Source organism: Pinus tabuliformis, chromosome X (genome assembly GCF_031772625.1).
Source record: "Pinus tabuliformis cultivar Carrire ecotype Pingquan chromosome X, CPIR1, whole genome shotgun sequence".
Classification (NCBI taxonomy): domain Eukaryota; kingdom Viridiplantae; phylum Streptophyta; class Pinopsida; order Pinales; family Pinaceae; genus Pinus; species Pinus tabuliformis.
The window spans coordinates 96,533,951-96,552,244 of record NC_142308.1 but is presented as its reverse complement, the minus strand read 5'-3'; positions in this window follow the sequence as shown (position 1 = coordinate 96,552,244).

Sequence of the window (18,294 nt, the reverse complement as noted above, 5' to 3'; positions counted from 1 at the left end):
GTGCATTGCCACAACCAATCCATGGGTCCATGCCAATACAGACAGCATTTCCCTCCTTTATTCTCCACGTAATGCCCTCCCGGATGAGTGGAATAGCATTTATAACTGCCTTCCATATATTGGATACATTGTTGTTTATTCTGTGCTGCTGTCTGAACTAGTCCATCAGGTTCATAGGCCAGATATATTTTGCTTGTGCCACCTGGGTCCAGAGGCTATTTGTAGTGATAAGTTGCCAGCCGAGCTTTGCCGCTAGAGCTTTGGAGAATAAATCTAGCCTTTTAATGCCCCATCCTCCCCATCTCTTGGGCTTTGCTATCATCTCCCATTTGACCCAGGCAAATAACCTACCCGGTTGATTGCCTTTCCATAGAAATCTGCAACATATGTTTTGTAGTCTGTTCAGTATACCCCTTGGTATCCAGGCAAGGGTCATCCAAAAAATAGGAGTAGCTTCAATCACAGCTTTAATAAGGACTAATCTTCCTGCACGGGAGAGATATTTATGGTACCAAACATGTAGGCGCTTTTCCACTTTAGCAATGAGCCAAGTCCAGTCCGCGATCTTGTATCCATGAGGCTTAAGCCTAAAGCCCAGATATTTTAGACCATCTTCCAGCTTCTGTAATGTAAAGGGGAAGCGCTGAGTGGTAAACACTATCTCATGTTGTGAGCAACCAAAAGCAGTAATCGTAGACTTACTTTCATTTATAATCATCCCTGTTGCCTGCTGAAAGAGATTGAAAATATTCTGAAGGACCGTGGAATCACCAATACTACCATTTAAAAAAATGAGAACGTCATCAACAAACAAAAGGTGGGTGAGTATACAACTCTCAGTGATCTTGATTCCAGCCAATTGATTCCTGTTACGAGCTGATATGATGGCTCTACTTAATCCTTCCATGATAAGTAAGAAAAGTAAGGGGGAGAGTGGGCATCCCTGCCTGAGGCCCCTCTCCGAAAGGAAAAAAGGTGTGGCCTCTCCATTTAATAATACACTATAAGATACATCCTTAATACAACACATAATCCATTTAATATATGCATAAGGAAAGCCAAGGTGAGTCAACAATAGTCTAATATAGAGCCAATTTGCTCTGTCAAAGGCCTTAGAAAGGTCCACCTTCAAAATCATGCCCTTTTGCTTCCTCACCTGTACTGAATGGAGGAGTTCCTGGGCCGTGGCAATGGCCTCATGTATCTGTCTGTGCTGTAGGAATGCGAACTGTTCAGAGGATATGTGGCTGGATAGAATAGGCTTTAGACGGTTTGCGATGATCTTGTACAAACAATTGCAAAGGGAAATGGGTCTAAAATCATTGAAGGAGGAAGGATTGTCGGATTTTGGGATAAGGGCTATGAAGGTGGATTTGATGGCAGATGATATTCTTCCCCTCCTTCTGCAGTCCTCCACAATTTTGAGTAAGTCATCCCCCAGGATTTCAAAGAAAGCTATATAGAACTCGATAGTCCACCCATCCGGGCCGGGACTCTTGTCTTTCTTAAACCATTTTATGGTTGCCTCAAGCTCTTCCTTCGTCACTTCCTTCATCAGGTCCTCTGTATCCTCCTGATCCACAAATCTAGGAAAGTGTTCTGCAACCTGCATGATTTCCATAATATTTGCAGCCCTAGGCACCTTGTATATGCTTTTGAAATGCTCAGTGGCTAGGCTAGCCAGATCCCGCTGTGATGTTACTGATTGTCCCTGATCATTCCGAAGTTCCCAAATAGTATTGATGGCTTTCCTACCATTGGAAAATTTGTGGTAGAATTTGGTATTGTCATCACCTTCAGTGAGCCAGATAGCCCTGCTCCTGAGTCTCTAGCTCTCCTCCCTTTCCTTCAGAATTTGTGATCGCTTCAAGATGAGGGAGGTATAGTGTTCTTTACATTCTTGTGATATGAAAGTGCCATCCGAAGAGTCCTCGAGTGTGGCGATGGCCAACTCTGCTTCCCGTAGTGTGTTGTCATCATTCTTCCATTTCTGATGTGCCCAGCTTTTGGAGATCCCTTTAAACTCTTTCAGTTTTTTGATGAATCCCTTAGTATGGTCCTCGTGTTTCGGTATAGGGTTGGACTGCCAGAAGTCAGTGACTAATTGAATGTAAGAAGGGTCCTTAAGCCAAGAGGCATTGAATTTGAAAGGGCCTTTTATTCTCTGATTTATGTCTTCCAGCTCCATGAAAATTGGCCTATGATCAGAAATACCTCCAGTACCAACCCATTGTCTGATACGAGGATGTGAGTTTAAGAAAGCTTCTTTAATGAGATATCTGTCTAGTCTCCTTGCCAGACTATGATCTCCACTATGATTGTTTGTCCATGTATGTTGTATCCTGGCAGATGGGATGTCCACCCACTGATGCTCCTCTAGTAAAGTTGATATAGTGTCAGATAGGCCATCAACTTGGGCCAAGTGGCCCCAAGATTCACTGAAACCCAACGAGAAATTTAAATCCCCTCCAAGTATGATATTGTCTGGCTGCAAGAACTCTGAGTCTAATAGGCTTCTCCAGAAATTTTCCCTATCCATACAAGGTCCATATACATTCACAATACAGACTTCTGAATCTAATGAAGGGGCATATATATCCACACCTATATATCCCCTTCCTCCCCAGATATTCCTGAGATTCGTGGAGTTGTTACATATACCAATAGCGATGCCCCCGGATCTCCCAGTCGTGTCCAGGGCATGGAATGTCCAATTCGGCATCCATGAATTGAGGGTAGAAATAATGGTTTCAGCCGAACAAAGGGTTTCTTGTAAGAAAATAATATCCGTCAGATTCGAAGTAAGCAATCTTTTGAGTGCTAGTTTTTTAGGAGAGCTAGCAATCCCTCTGTAAGTGAAGGATAGAAACTTCATTGAGGGTGGGGGAGAGGGCCATTCCTTGCTCTAAGGGCCCTATCTATGGTTTTCTGTCGCCCAAGGGAAACCTCTTCACCCGCAGTGTGTCTGGCTCTAGTGAGATGAGATGGGCGACCCCTGGTGGGCTTATGAGAGGCTGGGGTAACCTCCAGGTCTAAACCAATCGCGTCACAACCTCTATCCTTCGATTTGGAACGAAGAGCATAACGGGGGGAAACAATGGGGGAGGGGCCGGGAATCAAAGGGAGGGAGGATGATGTAAGAGATGGGAAATAGGGGGCAATGATAGGAGGAGGAAGGGGAAGAGTACAATGAAGGGAGGAAGGAGGAGCTCGACCCCGAGTTCCAGAAATAACCATGGAAGTCGAAGATGATGAAGGAGGAGGGGATGCAATAGCTTCAGATATACCAGAAACAGGAGAATAGAGTGAGGAGGATGTAGATAACATACCCAGATGAGAGATGTCCTCCTTTGCTGGACTAGAACACGCTGGTGGAGGAGACGATGGAGGGTTTGTGTCTTTGATACCCTTATCAGTGCCCGCTTCGTCAGGTGCTCCTCGGGTGTCCTCTGCCTCCTTGTCGTTCTTCACCAATTCCATATCCTTGTTGGGCATAGTAGGGTTCCCTTTGGGCTGCTCCGTCTCCATGTTCTGGTCATTACCCTTGTTCTTGCGATTGAGAGGACAATCCTTGAATAAGTGCCCCACCTTGTGGCATCTCCGGCATTGGTATGGAATGCCTTCGTAGTCGATCATCTGCTTGCGGGAGGTATCCCTCCACTGTATGGTAATATGCTCCTGCAGGCCACCCCGAGTATCCAGATTGATAAGTATCCTGGCGTATGCCATCATACCTGTGTATTGGTATGATTTGTCATATTCCATGTAGGAGCCGATAGCGTTTCCAATGCGCCTGAAGATGTCCTCAGACCAATATTGCAGAGGAAGACCTGGGAGCCGAATCCATACTGGTCCGATACCAATTTGCTCAGTCTCTGTATTGAAAAGAGGCGTCCAATGTTTCAATAGAACCGGGGCATGTTCAAAATGCCAATAGGAGGACAAAACCCAGTTGGTATGGTCGGCACGAGCAAATCTCAGTGCGAACCATCCCCTCACAAAAGTCTGTACAAATGGGATGTCCACCAGATGGTGGCCCCAAACCTCTGATGCCCAGGTCTTTAGACGAGCCGCCGTGTAGTTCCATCCTCTGATGCGCCCTACCAAGACTCTGTCAACAAAGTCCATAGTTTCTCCCCACTGAATGTCCTCTTCCAACCTAAGAAAAATGTCGTCCGCCTTGGACTTATAGCACTTGTACTTCTTCTTAGACCCCTGATGGTGAGTCTAATGTAGTACCCTACCCGGAAAAGGGCCAGAGGATACCGGGGTAGGGTTAGGGTTTGACGAGGAGGGGTTAGGGTTTTCGGTGGCAGAAGGTAAGGAAGCGGCGAGACGACGGTAAAACTGCCAAAAGGTGGTGAAAAAGAAGCCGGGTGTGATATGCCGGCAGATCCGGCGGACACAGTCTTTGGGACAACTTGTCGAGGTGGCACCTCAGAAACAGGGAGGTCCAAACCAGGGTTAGGGTTTAGACAGTCAGTAACGAAACCGAGGGTAGCCGGGGAATGTGGAGGAGTAGAGAGTGATGGCCATGTGGGCGGGTCATTCGGGAGAACAACAGGTTGTGACTGTGATGGTTCCGCATAGGAGAAAGTAGGTAAATTTTTGGAGAAGCCAGAGCTATACATACCTATAGATGCGGAATACGTGGAACGCCAGATGGAAACCCCCTCCAACAGATCTTCAGAATAATCAACGGCATCGAGGTCATCCATGTTGATAGCTGCACCTAGAAACAAAGGAAACCTCGAGAATGCTGGAAAACGGAGAATAAACAACCCCGGTAATGGACAGCTAGGGATAGAGACAGGGATAAATAATCGGATGACAGATAACAGCTGGGTGAAAATGCTAACAACAGATAATAAAAACCCTTAATACCCCGACAGGTTGCTAGCAAGTAAACGGCGAGCAGAAAACCGAAAAGGTACAATGCACGGCTAAAGATCTACAGGGTTGCCAGAGCCTGTTCAAGGGTAAGCTGCAGTAACATGCAGTACCCAAAATCTCAACCGAAACCCTCGCAAAGGATTAATCGCAGAGTCTCCATCTCTCCACTGCCATGAGAGACTATTTATTATTTAGTCCAATGATTGCAATCCAAATGGGTGGTGCACATGTTGTATTAGGGGTCCAATGGTTACAATCATTAGGAACAATTGCCTTTAATTTCCAACAACTTTTCATAATATTTTTCTCAAAAGGAAAATAAATTGAGCTTAGAGGCATCCAAGGGAAACCCAGTAGAGTGATAAGCTATAATAGCATGGAAAAATTTCTAAAAAAGGGAAACCAAAATGTAGTTCCACAATTGTGTTCGTTAGATGTTCGAACATCTATATTCTCTACTCCAGTGGATTTTCAAAAAGTTATCAACAATCATGTTAAGGTATTTGGAGAAATGCCTAAGGGTCCTCAACCTTTTGAGATCATAACCATGCTATTCATCTGAAACCTAGAAGTGTACCACCTAACATTAGGGATTATGGATATCCACATGCACAAGAGAGTGAGATTGAGAATATGGTTCAAGAAATGTTAGAGGTGGGAATCATTCAACCTAACCATATTGTTTTCTCTTCACTAGTGGTGATTGTTATAAAAAGGTATGGTTAGTGGAATATGTGTGTATTGAATGGTGTTCCCATTCAATCCTTGAACACTCTTACTATTCATCTAGTTTGCATTAATTGGAAGTCCTGGCAGAATGGAAGGGAAACCTTAGAAGCCACGCACTTGTTGAAGATTTTGATGATGAATATAAACACATTTTCTCTAGAGATAACCTTCATTTGAGTCTCCTCGTTGTCTCGATTCCAACGATATATGGTATCCCTTGTGGTTCTTTTCAGTTTGGGATATATGCTCAATCAAGGTTAAAGCCCCTTTCTTATGGTCAAAGTCCCAGAAACGAGATAATGTGGCAACTCATCATTGACTAGTGTTGGCTTGATGGGGCCTGACCCAGGTTCAGAGTTATTTAGCCAAACAAATCCCTACACTACTGGCCCTTCCGGCATCAGCCCGCAGAGCGCGGACTGAAGTCTCACCCGAAGCAGTATGGGGGGATTATGGAACAAAGTTTCCCAACCCTTGAGACGTCTGAGGGGTCAATTTAGTCCAACTGTGCCTACCTTCGCGCAGGTCACTTCGCACATTGTGCTGACTTGCGAGACCTTTGCGATCTGTTATAATTGCCTTCGCGCAGCTCTAATTAGGGGCTGAGGTGCTTTCACGCTACTATGGCAGGGATCTGCGCTATTTCCCCAAACTATACTGCGAACCTTACTTATCTTCTTAAAGATTTTAGTTAAATTCACATAAAAAATACTTTATCTAACATTTACTTAATTAGATATCATTTTTGGGATTCAACTGCGTTAAGTAAGTCATTCAAAGTATGACCATTTCCATGAGAGGTAGTCGTAAAGTGACTAATATCTCATGATTTTTGAATAGTTCACTTAGCACTCATTGCATCGGGTGATGCTCACAGGGGTGAAGAAGTGGGATTGAAACTAGTGAAATGTGGAGAACGAATCACATAGCATCAATCATCACTTCCGGGGCTTGCACCCGGTAACCAGGACTTCCCAGGAGGTCACCCATCCCAGAACTCCTCTGGCTCAAGCGCGCTTAACTGTGGAGTTTTTCCCCACAATCAAGCCCACTTAGCTTGCTACCCCATTTGCAAAACCTTAGCAAGTATTGTGCCTCATGAACCATTCAGGTAGAGATCCCTTGACTCTTTTTGAATTTAAGTATGGGGGATTTACGCAGTGCATTATATTAGATATCATTTTTGGGATTCAACTGCGTTAAGTAAGTCATTCAAAGTATGACCATTTCCATGAGAGGTAGTCGTAAAGTGACTAATATCTCATGATTTTTGAATAGTTCACTTAGCACTCATTGCATCGGGTGATGCTCACAGGGGTGAAGAAGTGGGATTGAAACTAGTGAAATGTGGAGAACGAATCACATAGCATCAATCATCACTTCCGGGGCTTGCACCCGGTAACCAGGACTTCCCAGGAGGTCACCCATCCCAGAACTCCTCTGGCTCAAGTGCGCTTAACTGTGGAGTTTTTCCCCACAATCAAGCCCACTTAGCTTGCTACCCCATTTACTTAATTATCGCAGTCACATATGTTCGTGCATCATATAAACATTATAATTGCTATTCATACCCAATACATTCAATGCAGAAAACTAGAAATAAATACACTGGAATGATATAAAACTTCTCTTTATTATGCTTCCAACTGTTACAGACTCAACTCGCCCTGTGCACTTAGCTACAGGCGTCCGCGCACTCAGTTGTGGACTAGTAGGCCTCTGCGCACTCAGCTGCAGAGCCTTCTCCTACTCTACGACCCAAAACTAGACTTTACACTTTAGATATGACTCAAATCTTCATACTTAGACTTCTGATTGATTCCTTTACAACTTAGAGCCTCACTCTACTTATACAATCCCATGGTTTGTGGACCATGGGTAGATCTCTATAGCCGATCTTACATTACAAAATTGAGGGCGGATAATGCTATGACTCATCTACAAGCTACGCGCCCACAAAATGCAGAGTCTTTACATCGGAGTTACAACTTCTGACCAAAATTTGAGCTTTAAGCCCCAAAACTTCCCTTGGGGGATCCTGCGCCCAATAGGCCCCCAACACAAACATCATGACTCATCCTCAAGTCACTCTATTGGTGTAGAGATCTTTGTGCGAAGACCTCTGAACTCTGCTTGGATTACTGCAAGGTTGGTAGTGCACTGAGCAACTGCCTGCTGTACTTCTTGGACACGCTGTTCAGAGACCGCTGTAGCTGAACTTCTTCCCTAAACTTGTTCCTGTGTTCCTTGCATTTGCGTGATCTTTGCTTCAATAGAGGTCGTAATGATAAATGCCTCATCAATCCATGGTTGTACGCGCGCCTTCAAAACGACTTCCTTGTGTCGAGTAGCATCCACCTGCTCCTTGAGCTCTTTCGCCTGCTACATCCGCGTGAGCCTTTGTGCAAGGGAAACCGTCTGTGCGGTACCTTTTACTTCATCATATTGTTGCTGTAGTTCACGCGCCTCTATTTCTAGGTGCTTTATATTTGGATCCTCCTGCAGAGTAGTGAGAACCTCGAATGATTCCTCAAACAGCTTGGTGCAGTCTTTCACTATGCTGTTGACCTCCGCTATGGCTGTTGTAATGGAGCTGGCACGCTGTTCCTTAATCTCTAGCGGAGTTGAAGGCTGTGCCTTCAACTGTAGTTCGACAATTTGAAGGTTTAGCTCCAGCTGAACTTTGGCCATCTCTTCCTTTGCCTCGCGCACCCCTACTGCTAGTTACCGTATGCGCCTCCGCTGGTTCCTTTGCTTGGATGGCCATCTCCGGGACCATCTGGCAGGCTTCCTCGACCAACTGCACCAACTGTCTGTTATACGCCACTACCTCCTCGCGTTGTAGGTTCAACTGTTCGATGTTGATGCACTGCCTGCTCATGACCTGGAGCACACGACCTTCCTTGGCTCACAGTTCTGCAGTAACTCCATCCTGCAAAATATAAAGTGTCTCTTGAGGGAGCGTAGCCATATTTATTCCGACTCCCTTTAGCCCACTAACCATAGGCCTTTCGGCCTTATTTTCTCTCACGAGTGCTCCCTCTCGCAGCACTATAGTGTTAGTCACCCGGGCGCACAACATTTCCTCGGCTATGGTCGTGCCTAGTGCAAGGCTGGTTGACACAATACCAGCCTGTGGAGTGCGTACTTGCAACTCTTGTATCTACGCTTGAAGAGCCCCCAACACTATCTGGTGTTCCTCCGCAGTGACATCCCTCACCGTCTCCCTATTGTCATGTAGATCCCCCTCAATGAGGGTGATCGGGTCGAAAGAAGTCTTTGAGGCCTTCGACTTCTTCCGCAGCCCCACCTACTTTCTTGGGCACTTGTCATTTGAACTGTGTGGACGCTGTTTGGGGATCCGTGCCACCTTCCTGTGTTTCCTATTCGGGCAAAGGTGACTTTTATCCTTCGCTCTCCTTCTCTGCTGTTGTTCCACCACCTTCGCATTGTCATGCGCGTCCTATGCCTTGGCTGCTGCTGCCTCGTTTCTTCGCTTCTCTGCCAACTGTGCCATACGCAATTTTTCCTCCTCCTTCCTCTATGCAACGGACTTCTCTACTTCCACCACGGAGCTGGCTGGAGCGTGCCACTCTGGTGGCTACAACTCAAGCACGACGAATATGACATCGTCCGTTGCCAGGTAAGGTAACTCGTGCCATGTCTTCACGGGGTCCTTGCGTGCCCTGATGTACATGTGGTGGAAGTCTACTTTGAAGTCTGCGAAGCTCTGTAAACTGTTATAAATAGTGGGAGATAACTGTGGCTTGCGGTTAATCCCCATTCTGATGTTCATGTCCATGAACACCCAGAATATCTTACTATCCTTGATTCTTTGCACATCTTTGGTTGCCCACAGCGAAGCGTACTTCGCTACCTCTGGAAGATCCTGCACAATCGTTGGGAACTGGCTGTCCTCGGGCAATTCCCAAGCCACCAGCACTATGGATAGCAGAAGCCATGTATAGTGGAAAGTCTTCCCCTGATTCTATGCCTTGCGGCAGTTCTCCAGGAACTCCTTGCACAAGTAGTCCACCTAGTTAAACTGGATCCCTTCTACGCATTGCGCAACAAGTGTAACCACTGGTGTGGGCACCTCATCTGCGCGACACTTCCGCATAACCTTTCCGACCAATATCTGCATCGTGACTTTGACCGCAACATTGTTAATGTTGGAAATCGTGTATCCTCTCTTATTCTTCTCCTGCTTTAACTTTTTCTTCATGGCCTCCGTGATGGCCAAATCATCACTTTTACCCTTCGAGATGTTCGTTGGGTTCACCCCTTTGCAAGGGAGCTGGGTAATTCTATGAATTAAGTGGTCGATGATGGGGATGGGCTCCTCCAGCCACAAGCACCCATCATGCACCAGGCAGAGCAGCTGCCTGATGACGAAAATAGTCACTGGGGCACGATGGTAATGCGACACCCAGAGTAGGTTTAATAGTCCTACCTTTTCTACACCTCTTAGCCACTAGCGTGGCTCCAACTTGATGACTTCGGGCGGTGTGTTTTTCTTCTGGTGCATTAGCTGCGCAGTTGCCAAATGTGGGAACTTCTCGTGGTCCGCGAGATCCCAGTCTTCAAATTTTAATACCGGCACTCACCCCAAGTGCGCTCCGTAAAAAAATGATGTCGTCGAGGAGCAATGGATTCTTCAGATAGCTTTTGCTCTCATCTATGTCCTTGGGCACCCTTGCTTTTCCCTTTCGCGGAGGAACATACATGGGCAACTTGGTCAGAGGGTCCGCACCCTGGGTTTCCATCTCTATGTCCTCCTCCTCTACCAAGATTTCTTCAAAGTCTTCTTCCTCCTCATCAGCTTCCAATTTGATTGCCTTTCCTTTTTCTTCCAGCGTGAGACTCGTTCTTAACGGATTCCTGGGGGACACACACACCGGTCCCATAGGCTGCTTGTCTTTCTCGGGTCTTGGCGTGCGTGACGATATAGGGATTTTTGCAACTATCCCGACACTTTCTGGGGCTTCTCCTATCGTTATGGTCTGCGCGGCCTCCTCAATGGCCATTTCTCCAATATCCATGGCTTCCTCAGGCGTTGCCATACTGCGATTCCACAATTCTCTCAATGACTCGGGTAAGTGCTCAAACAACGACTTCGACTTCAAAAGATCAAATAAATCTGGGTTCATGAATCTTTAGGTGTGTAACACCTGAATTCCCAAATGGCCAAGTGTTGTTTGATGGACAACCATTTGCAATTTATAGCACCTTTTGAATTCGAATTCGACTGTTCCCCCCACATTCGGTCCATTAATGCTCACTTGGCGGCATATTTTCAAGAATCTAGTCCATAAAGTTCGCCTTAAATGCCTGCCGCCCTCTCCATTTGGTCTCAAACCAAGCATCACATCATGAATAGTGACTGCAATGGTCACTTTCCATCTAACCCGCGTGGTAGCGCAACTACCTTTGTATTGTCGCGGAACCTGTGACACTTCACGACTGCACGTAAACCTGACATCACGCAGCTCCCGGGCAGAGTAGTTTATAGTCCCGCGCCTCCTTTCAGCTTCCTGAAGCGCTAAGATTATGCTTCCTGCGGCTAGTCAGATGGCCGGGCCACCTGTGTACGCCTTCAAACAACTGCCATTGACTTTTCCTGGGAAGAGTTCTCCATTTAACTTTACCAACTGCATAGCGCCATCATCTGTGATCTCCTTAATAACATACAGTCCCAACCAATGCATTCTGAGCTTCCCTGGGAATTGATCAAACTTAATATCATATAGCAACACCAAATCATTCACCTTAAAGGTGCGCAACTTAATATGTTGATCGTGCTAGGCCTTTTCGCACTGCTTCTGTACATGCTGGTGAAATCCAGCCAAAACCGTTCTTCTTCAAGTTCCTCCAACTGCGCGAGCCTCTCCTCCAGGGCTCTACGATCTGTCATACCTGTGAGCGCCACTATGCGCAGACTAGGCACGATGTACTCCATAGGCGTTACGACTTCTACTCCATAGACGAGCCTTAAAGGCGTCTGTCCCGTCAGTTTTTTGCATGTCGTCCTATAAGCCGATAATACTGCGGGTACGCACAGGTCCCAATCACTTCGCTGCGTATTGCATACCTTAGTCAGTGCAGTCTCCAATACTTTGTTAAACGCTTCTACTGTCCCGTTAGCTTGTGGGTAATACGGTGTGATTTTCAAATGATACACCTGAAACTCTTCTGTCATCGCATTGATCGTCTTGTTCAGGAAATGTGTATCGTGATCGCTCATCAAGATTTTCGGACATCCAAATCACGTCAAAACGTGTTCAAACAGAAACTTCACGGCTGTCGCATTCGTGCAATCTTTTACTGGCTGCGCTTCTGCCCAACGAGTCAGGTACTCTATCGCAGTGATAATATACCTCGCGCCTATCTTTCCTTGTGGTTTGATAGGTCCTACAAAGTTGATTGCCCACTTTCCAAAGGGTTGTAGAGTCATTTTTGGATTCAAAGGAATCTCGTCCCTCTGCAATGGTTTACCTGTTCTTTGACATACATCACAGGCCCTGCAATGTGCTTTTGAATCTTGATGAAGGGTCGACCACCATACCCCTGCGCGGAGAATCTTCTGCGCGGTCACTCTCCTTGCATAATGCCCTCTCGCAGCGCCCCCATAAGCATCCACGAGGATATTGCTTCGTTCAAATTCAGGTACATACCTTCGCAGTATCTCATCCTTCCCCATTTTGTATAGATGCCCGACAATGATAGAGAAATTTGTTGCACGCACTACTAGTTCCTTCTTCTGTTGGACAGAGTACCCTTTCAGCGCAGTTCTAGTTGTGAGAAAGTGAATTATATCTTCAAAATGTCCATCCGTTACACGCACAACAAAGAACTGTGCATTGGGTAATCCTTCCTCCAGACTAGTAGGTTCCTCTCCTGTCTCAATGCGCAACAGGTGATCTGGTCCCGCATTCAATCGTCCAGGCTTCACAACAACTTCAAAATCATATTCTTGGAACAATAAAAGCCATCTGCATATGCGCCCCCCCAACACAGGCTTATTGACCAAGTATTTCAGTGTGGAATGATCTATATACATCTTGAAGTGTCCCCCTAGCAAGTAGTGCTGATATTTCTGGAGCGCATACACCATAGCCAGTCCCTCGCGTTCAGTGGTGGAATAATTCTTTTCTGCTTTAGATAATCTGTGACTTGCGAACATGATAGGGTGATCCAAGCCTTCTCCACCCTCTTGTGTTAGTACTGCCCCCAGTGCTATACTCGACGCATCAACATGGACATGAAATTATTTCTTCCAGTTTGGGAAGACGAGAATCGGCGCCATGACCATCTTTTCTTTCAATACATCCAAGCTTTTCTTACAGTCATCGTTCCAGTAGAACATGACATCCTTTTTCAACAACTTTTCCATCAGCGTGGTGATCTGGGCATAGCTTTTGATGAACTTCCTATAGTACCTCGTATGCCCCAGAGTAGCGCGCAACTGTTTCACACTCCGTGGTGCTTCCAAATTCAGAATCACCACGATTTTCGCGGGGTCTACCATCAGCCCTTGTCTACAAACCACATGCCCCAACAGGTTCCCAAAAGGAACGAGGAACATACACTTCTTGAGGTTGAGCACGATTTGGTATCTTTGGCATGTATCCAGCATCAAGTGTAGGTTTGCTACATGGCACCTAACCAGCCCAAATATAGTCTATTCATCAAAATAGACCTCCAAGAACTTATGAATATATTCCCTGAATGCCGCAACAACTACACACGAAAAATAGCAGGAGTATTCTTTAATCCAAATGGCATGGTAGTGTATTGAAAGCAACCCCACTCAGTTGCGGAGGTTGTGTTTTTCCTATCCTCCGGCGCGATTTTGATCTGGTGGTACCCTGAGAACCCATCAGTGAAAGAATATGCTTCCTGACCGCCTACATTGTCCAACACCTCATCTGTGAATGAAGTTGGGAATGGATCATGTACACACGCGTCATTCAACTTTCTGAGATCCACACATATTCTTATTTCTTCCAACTTCTTCTTCACTTGTACCACCATCGGGCTTACCCAATTGGATTCCTCCACAGGCTCAATGATGCTTGCCACGAGCATCTTGTCTAGTTCTACGCGGACCTTCTCCTTGTATTTTGAATTTAAGCAATACAACCTCTGCTTAATTGGCTTCCCAACGGGTTTTAACGTGATCTTCATTACCCCTAAATCTCCAATTATTCCCTTCAAATCCGTAAAATTGGTCAGGAATAAGTCCTGATATTCATAGAGTAACTCAATGACCTTATCCATCGTCGAGCCGTCCCAATAGTCTCCAATCTTCGCAATTTTAGGTTCCGCCTCCATACCAATATTCACCTGCTTAGTCTTCACCAATGCGGTTATGTTAGGGTTCTCAATCTGTGGTCCTTGAACCTTGCGGCAGCCTTCCACCTCTGGAATGTTAATTTTCAGCGGATCTTCATCTTCTTCTTTAGCAATTACATTATAAAATTCCAGCGTGCAGCTCAGCTGAGTATCCCATTCAGGCTGAATCGATTCTATCGGCTCCTATGGTATCCTAAAGATGGTTGCTTTTACCTCTTGTAGCACTTCATCAATACTGTCCCACTCATCTTCAAAACTGAAGGTCATCATGAACCCTTCGCGTAAAACATCCCATTCACCTGTCCCATGGTGGAGCTCTGTTTCTATATACCAGTTCATTGGTATAACATCCAAGGTATGACAAAATAGGTGTACCCACCTAGGTTGAGGCTTTTCCCTATAAGCCTGTGTCCATTTGGCCAGATGCGTGTGCGAATCATCCTGCCCATTGTGCTTATCTTTCAGTAAGCGCATCATTACCCTACACTCGCACCAATCGTCAAATTGTAAGCACATCATTCCCCTACACTCACGCTAGTCGTCAAAGCTCCCTTTGTGTGTACCCCACCACCTAGCGGGCGTAGCGCACAGTACCCAATCCAAGGCCTAGAAGCGTTGCTTTTCCGACACCTCCCTTTCAAATTTATTCAAGAAGGTATCTACCTCAGTTAGGCCATCATAAGTAGGCAGGTCTCTTACTTCTGTCGATACGCAGCGCAACAAGCTTGTCATCATATTACAATTTTGTGTAGTTACCTCGTGTAACCGATTCTGCCATCCCTCTGTTTCCTCATCCAAATTCGACGTATAGGAGCTTTTGCGCTCCCATACAATTTGCCCATCTGCGGTGGGATTCACCCAGTCCTAGTTTCACACTGTTATCTTGTAGATGCAGTCCAAGTCATCATCACTTTCATAGTCGCGCATCGGCTCTGTATAGCGCGATCCTTCAACAGGGTCCAAGGGTATAATTACGCGTAGTGACTTCTTTTCAAAAATCATTTTCCACTTTTTCAAATTAATCATCGAATTCATGTCAGTGGCCCAATCAATTCCTAGGAGCCTGGGGTAGGGATTGCTGTCATCAACAATCTCTATCACTTCAAAGTTTGCTAGCATGCTCGCTCCCTCAATGTCCATGGTTATGCCCTGCAATCGCCCCATGGGTATTATTTTCTGTTGGTTCGCCATTCACAGTTGAATAGGAGACCACTGCAACATAGGTCTCCCCATTTTCTCCCATGCCTTCTTTGACAGAACATTCACATCTGATCCTAAATCCAGGATAACTTGATCCATCTCATATTCTCTGATCTGCGCAGTTAGTCTCATTTCTCTTCCTGTCCTTGTTTTGTGTTTTCCGATCTCCCTAACTACACGCGGTTCTCCTGGCGCGGTCCCAACACATATGTTAATGAGTTCTTGTAACCATTTTACAATTTTACTGTCGCGCAGTAACTTCATACATGTTTCATAGAACATTGTGAGCATGGATGGGTCCATCTCGGGCTTCGGTCTATCTTTTCTTCCTAAAGTGGAGGCATCAACAAAGCTCTTCTTAGATTCCATGAAGGTTTCTTGAGCGTGCTCCAAGTCAAATTTCGCTTCCTTCGTCGGAGCTTTGCGAACCTAAGGACTATCTTTTGGCTATTTTCCTCTGTCATTTCCCATCGCAATTCCACTTTGGAGCACAATATTTACATTCGGATCTTCCTCGCGCGTCTCAGACCTCATCATCTGCGGGTTCTGAGTCGGGGGAGGCGGTAGCGCTCCTTTGTCACGTATCATAGCTATCAGTGTAGGACAATCTTCGGTCTCATGATTAGAAAAGTTGCAATACAAACATGACGAGCGCGTTGGATTTGTACAATCACAGGCATAATGCCCTGGCCCTCCGCAATTGTAGCATATCAAGTGTCTGCGACCTCTTCCAGGTCCTCCTCTGCCTTGGCCTCGTCCACACCATTCCTGCATTCTTGTCTAGGGGCCGCGTTTTGGCCTACACTTTGTAGGTAGGAGTTCTATCCATCATCAACCCATAGCTTCTACAAGTGCGCTCATCGTGTCCAACTGAACTACCAAAGTTACAGAACAACTGTTGCAAATTTTGTGTATACTTCTGTAGCAAGTGGCAGTTTTCCGTGGCATGCTTTCCAACTATTTAACAAATCACGCACCATAAATCAGGCGCCGTGCTAGGTCCTGCTTGCGCTTCCGACCTTAACAACACTGGTCCCCCTCCTGCGAGGTAATTTGCGAAAACCGAGTAGTGTTCCTTGTCATGTCCTCGACCCTTGTATTTTACGCACCACACCTCTTTGCGCACTTCTGGTCGAGTTGTCCTGTCCTGTTTCAGAATCTGCATCTCAAGGCATAAATTCCTCAGTTGTGCGGGGATCTATTGAACTCCCAAGTTGGGATCCTGCATCGGGGTCTCATGTGGCCTCATCGCCATCTCTAAGGCCTCTACCCGAGTCGTTAACTTTTGTTGTGATAGCGCACTCCTTAGATGTAGTGTTAGTGACGCTATAAACCATTCGCGATGCTGTCCATTCATCAGATTCATATTAGCTTCGCGAATCGTGCATTTCAGTCTATGATCCAGCTCCCAAGGAGTCTTGCTTGGTAGCATTGTGATCTCTTTGAATCTAATGATCGACTGTGCTTTAGACTTCGGCTTGCTAAATTCTCTGTTTAGAGTTGCTTAGATATCCATGATTCCCGCATTTCGATTATCATTGGAGTGCTTAATATACCAGGTTAGCGCGGGGTCCTGCAGGGTGCTAACCAGTGTCACTTTATTTAGATTGTCATTTGTAGCTCCTTGTGCTTCCCATATGACTCTTACAACGAACCAAAATTGGTTTGGATCCTCATTTCCCAATCCCTTGAACACAGGCAACTTAACTGTGCTTGCCATATTGAATCGCGGTGGTGGCAGAGGTGGTACGGGTGAAGATGGAGGTGATGGCAGTGTGGGTGGAGGTGGTATTCGTGGAATTTTTTGCCTTATCAGATAGATCGCACTTCATGGCGAGACCTTTGTGAGCTCTTCCTCGTCCCCTCGCGGAGGTAAAATCAAGGGGCTAGTTTCTGGTTCCTTATTTCTTTCATTCCTGTAAGTTTTTCCACTTCGAGCAGCCCCGAACATTAAAGTAACTACATAACCCTCTTTTCACACAATAGCATTTTAATCCAAGTATTCAAAGACTTTACGTATTTATGTCACAATCCTTTGAAAAAGCGTCGCTCTGGCTCGCTATAGCTAAGTTACCGAGGTGTCAATTGCGAACTCAGTAATGAATCCTCCTATAATCCAATCGTGCCAGTGATCAACGATGCACACGATCTTATCCTCTGACGCTTCCAACCTTCGCACTAACTCTGGGGTCCACACAATAGGATTGTTGAGTTTCCACCTTCCTTGGCTATCTGCTAGCTTTACGATCCACTCGTAAAGCTAACCACTCTTCTTTTGTCAGTCGCGGGTCCTTGTTCTCCTACGATGCGAACTCATGAATTCTTTTGTCCAACCAAACTTCAATTTCCTTCTTAGTTGGATTCCAATGATACGACATCAAACATCTCTATGCAGATTCCGCTCCCGGCAACGAAACCATTTGTTGGCTTGATGGGGCCTGACCTAGGTTTGGAGTTATTTAGCCAAACAAATCCCTACACTACTTGCCCTTTCGACATCAGCCTGCAGAGCACAGACTGAAGTCTCACTCGAAGCAGTATGGGGGGATGTTGGAACCAAGTTTCTGCACCCTTGAGATGTCTGAGGGGTCGATTTAGTCCAACTGTGCCTACCTTTGCGCAGGTCACTTCACGCACTGTGCTGACTTGCGAGACCTTCACGATCTGTTATAATCGCCTTCGCGCAGCCCTAACCAGGGGCTGAGGTGCTTTCACGCTACTATGGCAGCGATCTGCGCTATTTCCCCAAACTATACCGCAGATCTTACTTATCTTCTTAAAGATCTTAGTTAACTTCACGTAAACAAATACTTTATCTCACATTTACTTAATTATTGCAGTCACATATGTTTGCGCATCATATAAACAATAGAATTGCAATTCATACCCAATACATTCAATGCAGAAAACAAGAAATAAATACACTGGAATGATATAAAACTTCTCTTTAGTAATGCTTCCAATTGTTACAGACTCAACTCGCCCTGTGCACTTAGCTGCAGAGCCTTCTCCTACTCTACGACCCAAAACTAGACTTTACACTTTAGATACGACTCAACTCTTCATCCTTAGACTTCTAATTGATTCCTTTACAACTTAGAGCCTCGCTCTACTTAT